The sequence below is a fragment of the Callithrix jacchus genome, chromosome 5 (genome assembly GCF_049354715.1).
Source record: "Callithrix jacchus isolate 240 chromosome 5, calJac240_pri, whole genome shotgun sequence".
NCBI lineage: Eukaryota > Metazoa > Chordata > Mammalia > Primates > Cebidae > Callithrix > Callithrix jacchus.
The window spans coordinates 77,038,918-77,044,917 of record NC_133506.1 but is presented as its reverse complement, the minus strand read 5'-3'; the positions used below and the strand labels follow the sequence as shown (position 1 = coordinate 77,044,917).

The 6,000-nt window shown below is 44.4% G+C and overlaps 1 long non-coding RNA gene across 1 annotated transcript; it reads left to right on the top strand.

The window, feature by feature from the left end:
- Positions 1 to 1,959: 1,959 nt before the first annotated feature.
- Positions 1,960 to 5,643, top strand: LOC118153721 (uncharacterized). The gene is made up of 3 exons (XR_004743227.3): positions 1,960 to 2,154; positions 5,049 to 5,137; positions 5,516 to 5,643. It is a non-coding gene; the product is annotated as an uncharacterized LOC118153721 (long non-coding RNA).
- The last annotated feature ends 357 nt before the right edge of the window (positions 5,644 to 6,000 follow it).

Genomic DNA, 6,000 nt, shown 5'->3' with positions numbered 1-6,000 from the left:
CGAGTGGCTAGCTTACAGCAGTCACTTAATGATCCCCCAGGGGAGTCAGGCAGAATGGCGACACTTTAGGGAGAGTATAATTTGCGTTGGTAAATCACTAATCATACCCTGAGGTTTAAACTAGGGTGCCCCCCTTGTCCCCTAGAGTACAGCAGAGGGTGCAGGCAGAGACAGGATGTCCCACTCCCTTCCGCCAGGCTGCGGGACAGCTGTGGCTCTTCAAGTCCTCCTTCAGTTTTCCTTGCTCCCCACCCCCCTGTCACTGTTCTGCTGTTCTTCTCTTCACCACTTCCCTCCTCCTCCTCCTTCTCTTTCTCCAACTGGCAAAGGAAGCGTCCGTGCCACTCCCCTCTAGGGTAACTGGAGCCCTTCAGCTGTTTGGGTCCCTGTTTAGAAGAACATCTCAGCATCACCTGGGGCTCCTGGTACAGCCAACCTCCCAGAAGGCTTCATCTGTCAGAGCAGGAACTGGCTTAGAATTCCTTACAAGAACACTGCAAGAGCAATTACAATAAGTTATCTTAGGTGATGAAAAAAGTCTCTCCAGAGGAGCCTCCGTTCCTTCCTGAGACTTCCACCTCAAAATAAAATTTCCCCTATACCAGTTTGGGGGTGGGGGTGGGCACTCACCCTGCAGCCCTGGAGGGTGTGCAGGGAAAAAGCTGTAAGGAAAGATGAAAAGGCAGTACTATTGCTCCAGAAAGAGGGTGGTAAAGCAGATCTAGGGAACAGGAGAAGAGTGTGAACATCTTAGGGAAGAACTGAGCTAGCCTCCACCTGCCAAGAGCTTCAGAGATGAGGGGCGGTGGGGGGACTGGCCTAGGTGAGTGGATGGTCTTTTTTCTTTTCTCTCTTTCCTTCTTTCCTCCATGCCTTTATTTCCTTCTTTTGTATCTCTACTCAATCTTAAACCCCTTCTCCAAAACAAGTTATTTAGAAATAATTTAATATCACCAGTCTTGCCCCAAGCTATTTGAATAGGTTTCCCCAGGACAACTAGTGGTGTAAAAAGTCAACAACTCCCATAGAAAGTGCATCACCAAGAGGGAACTCTAGTGTACACTGTGGAGGAAGGGCAATGACGATGCGTCAGTGGACTACAACCAATGAACCACGTGGTGTGGGATGTTTATAGCTGGGGAGGCTATGCTGTGTATGAAGGCAGGGAATATGTGGGAAATCTCTGTACTTTCCACTAAATTTTGCTATAAATCTTAAAATTGCTCTAAAAATATAGTGTATTAAAATATTTTTAAATTTCAAAAACTTTTTTGTAGAGCTAGAATCTTGCTATGTTGTCTAGGTTGCTCTCAGACTCCTAGCCTCAAGCAATCCTCCCACCTTGGCTTCCCAAAGCACTGGGATTAAAACATTTTTTAAAAGTCAACAACCGGTCGGGCGCAGTGGCTCATGCCTGTAATACCAACACTTTAGGACCATCTGAGGTCAGGAGTTCGAGGCTAGCCTGACCAACATGGAGAAACACAAGCTCTACTGAAAACATAAAATACAAAAAAATTAGCCGGGCGTGGTGGCACATGCCTGTAATCCCAGCTACTCAGAAGACTGAAGCGGGAGAATCGCTTGAACCTGGGAGGCGGAGGTTGTGGTGAGTTGAGATCGCACCATTGCACTCCAACCTAGGCAACAAGAGTGAAACTCTGTTTCAAAAAAAATAAATAAAGTCAACAACCACTGCCAGGAGACAAATACACACCATACCCACTTGCACAATGCAGCTATTAAATAAACAAAGACATGAAAGGGAAAGAAACAAGGACTTTCAAGACAGTCCCCAGGGTCTAATATCAGCAGGCACCTAGTCATCGATGTGTGGACAAGGAGCCTTGGCTGGGGGCCGCATGCCCTTGCCTGGTGCCAGGATCCTTTGGCATTATCATTTTACACAGGGAGATGCAAGAATGTCTTTATAATCCAAGGCTTGGGCCTCCCCTCCTTGATCCCCATGGGGGAAGAAATCTGAGGACAGAATGAGCCTGCCAGCCATGTCCTCCTGACATTGCAAATCTGGCCAAGAGATGGGGCTGAACTTGCAAATCCCTCTGGGGCTATTCTCAGAAACCAAGTGATGGGGAAACTTGACCTCAGCTGATCTACCTGACACTCTGGGTTTCTCTACTGACCCTGACCAAGGTAATGTTATTATCCATCATACTTTATTCATCAGATATTATCAATCATGTATTATTACAAACTCAGCACCCATTGATTACTTACTGTGTGTCAGTCACAATACTGAGTCCTTCACATACATTCTTTTACTTGCTCCTTTTGTTCCTACTTAAGAAATAGGTACCATATTTATCCCTATTTAATAATGAGCTTGAGGACTGAGGTTTGGAGAGAGTAAGTAATTTGCTAAAACCACGAATATTAAAGTTTGGAGCTCAGAAAGCTACCCAAGTCTTCCATGCACCAAGATCCACATTCTTCCTTCCTACATCCCACTTTTGGGGTTTCAGTGGTATTAGAGCCATAACAATGAGTGGGAGAGAGAGCCCTTTGGGTTTTACTAGTCAGTTGCATCTGTTTCTTAGTGTCCAGAGCTGGATTAACTGAAGACCCTTTGACTCCCACCTCTACCTATCTCTCCAGATTCTTCTAGGCTCACTCTCCCTGCCATAGCCTATACAGCAGCCTCCCTGGACCACTGGCTTTTCTCTAGACTTATCAAGCTTTCCTACCACTCCATGAGGTATTTGGTACTCGTGTGCTTCCACCTCCTGGGAATGCTCTTTCTCTATTCTCTGTCCACAAAGACTTCTTTCTTTCTTTCCTTTTCTTTTTCTTTCTTTCTTCCATTCTTTTTCTTCTTTCTCTTTTTCTCTCTCTCCCTCCCTTCCTTCCTTCCTTCCCTCCCTCCCTCCCTCACTTCTCTCTCTCTTTCTTTCCCAAAGTCTCACTCTGTCACTAGGCTGGAGTGCAGTGGCATGATCTTGGCTCACTGCAACCTCCACCTCCCAGTTCATGTGACTCTCCTGCCTTTGCCTCCCTAGTAGCTGGAATTATAGGCACCCGTCACCATGCCCAGCTAATTTTTGTATTTTTAGTAGAGACAGGGTTTCACCATGTTGGCCAGGATGGTCTCGATCTCTTCACTTCATGATCCACCTGCCTTGGCTTCCCAAAGTGCTAGGACTACAGGTGTGAGCCACTATGCTCGGCCTATGGTAGTTTTAAGCTTCTTTCATTGCCACTGAAAACCAAAGTAGGCCTGCAGTTCAACTATCATGGCTGTTGTTTTGAGGGGGTGAGGAGGTTTTGTGGAGGTTCATGACTTTAAGAAACCTTTTGATTCTATTCTTTATTAAACCTGATGCTCTTGAAAAGTGATCTTACCACAATTATTGCTTCTATGAATGAACTGTCTCTTCCATACGCTAAAAACACCGTGCCAGTAGGGATTACTTTGAATGAGTGTAACACGGGCTTCTCCATGAGAGAATGCAAGAGAAGAGCCAGATGGGAGCCCTGGAATTAGTACAACAATAAACCCAGCAGCAGGGGAGGTAAAAGAGTGCCCCGCTAACATGATGGAATGCTTTATCTACATTCCAAAAGCTTAAAAGAGGTGCCGGCTTTGGAAAAACCACAGTGGTGAGGGCAGGGACTGGTCACACTGCATTCCCACTGTTGCCTGGGTAAAGTGTAATATACAATGACTTCTGGCTTCCTGCCTGCTGAACCATGCTGTAGGAATTATCTGAATTTACTGAGCTGCTTCCAAAAGTTCCAGACATTTCCTATATGCGATTGCACTTAACTGTACAATGTTCCTCCAGAAAGGAAGTGCCCTGTTCTTACTTCATTCAATGAATGGTGACACTAAACCATGGAGACAGAGAGATTTGAGAGAAGCAGGCTCAGCACAGACTAACATCTAGGAGATGATGGGGTTGTCTTGGCCATTCTGGTTCTGCTGCAAAATGGCTATCAGATCAGAGATAAGGCATTCAGTTACTCAATGAAAATCCATCCACACATTCATCAGTTTGAATCATCTGTATGCCTGTATGTGCTGGTCATGGAAGGAAGATAGGCATGAAATCTACCCTTCTGGAGCTAACAGTCTTTCAGCTGATTGCTTTAGTATGTGAAAGATGATGTAGGAGAAATACAGACATCTTTAAAAAATTATTTTGCCTTCTAGGAAACCTATGATCACCCACAATCCAAGCTCCTTCCTGCCCCAGGGCCTTTGCACTTGCTCTTCCCTCGGCCTGGAATGCTCTTTCCCCTCATTTTTGCATGACTGACACCTTCTACCATACAGATTTCAAGTCGAATGTGTTCTCCTCAAAAGATCTTCACTGAGCAGCCTCTCTCCTCCTTAGTCACTTTATCTCATCACTTTGCTTCATTTCATTCACTCTTTGGAATCATTGAACTTATTTGTGTATAGTATTTATTTATCCTGCCTCACACATTTGAAGATAAGCTCCATGAGAACAAAACTTATTTATATCCCCAGAACCTGAAGAGTGCCTAGAATGTAGTAAGTGCTCAACATACATCTACTGAGGGCAGGTACAATACCACCTTTCGTAGAGAAGAATCTTATGAAGAGACAAGTTTTTGCAGGCATGCAATGGAGACTCAGCACTGTTGATGGGGTTGATCGGCAAATGAAAATCTAGATTTCTGAAAAATCCAGATTTGGATCTGGATCATGATGAAGAAAATCAATGAACATGGTAGGCAGCACATGAGGGCAAGTTAGCAGAGCACGAGTGAAGACTCAGAAGAAGAAAGGAATTTTAATAAGGAAAAGCACACCAACGTGGCTGGGGGCAAGAGTTCATGGGAGAAAGCAGTGAGAGATGAACCTGCAAAAAGAGGGTGGACCAGCCCATGAAGGGGCAGGCTTCAGTGCCAGTTGCAGAAATTATTATTCCAGATGGGAAAGGACTCAAGAATATCCAATTGCATCCCTACTGAATAAAATCCATAGTTTTTTTTTAAAGGAATATCCATCTGAATTTCTCAGATAACACCATATAATACTTAGATCTTCTTTTCCTACTTAGAATGAAGTACATCCATGGGAGGCTAGAGAAAGGAGAAATAAATCCACCTGTCATCAACTTGTCCAGAGCTCTCTCAAACCTGCTACCAGGTGAGCATCAGTGAGCACCTGGGTGGACCGAGAGAGGAGAGGTTGACAGTGCTTCCCTGGGAGGCCTGTGTGCAAGGTGTCCATGGAAAAGGCAGGTACACCACATTTAATCAGACTTACTACCCAAGAACCATAAATCTATTGGCAGCTCTGGGACTTAATAAAAAGTAGGTTACCAAGGAGCTTCCTTTTTATGAGAGCTGGCTTTGCCATTTAAGACAATTTAAAGTAAACTTAAATAAGGCAAATAAAAACCTTCATGCTGCAACCACTTCGGAAGAACAGAATATCGATTAAAAATCTCTCAGTGGAAAGATAATCTTTCCTTGCCATTTTCTTCTTCTTTTAATATCTATATCTATATATCTGTCTTTATAGCCAAGTGGAAAACACTGAAAAGGGTCTGTGTGCATGGGAAGAGAGAATGACACTGCAGAACTTAAAAAAAGCACCTGATGATGCCTAGGAGCACACGTGTAACGCCTGAAGCTTCCTTGACAGATCAGCTTCTGTTTGCAGCTCAGCAAACCATATGCTACATTCACTCACTCCTCAAGAATCATCTGCTCCTTTCCAAGTATTAAGATGTCAGCGAAAATCTACCTTCTGGTGAAATTTAATCTGCAAAAGAGCTGCTGGTGCTCATAAAAATAGCTGTCAGACATTATGACTCCTCTGAGACACGTACGACGAAGAAGGGGTCATGGACCCCAGGGCAGGAGAGCAAAACTACTTAGAACCCTTAAAGACTGGGCAGCCCAGAAGTTCTCAACCTGGGGTCAGGAAGCCCTAAGCGGTCTATGAGTGGGATTCAGGATATCTGGAAATTCCCTCAAATTGAACAAAAATGTTCATTCATTTGT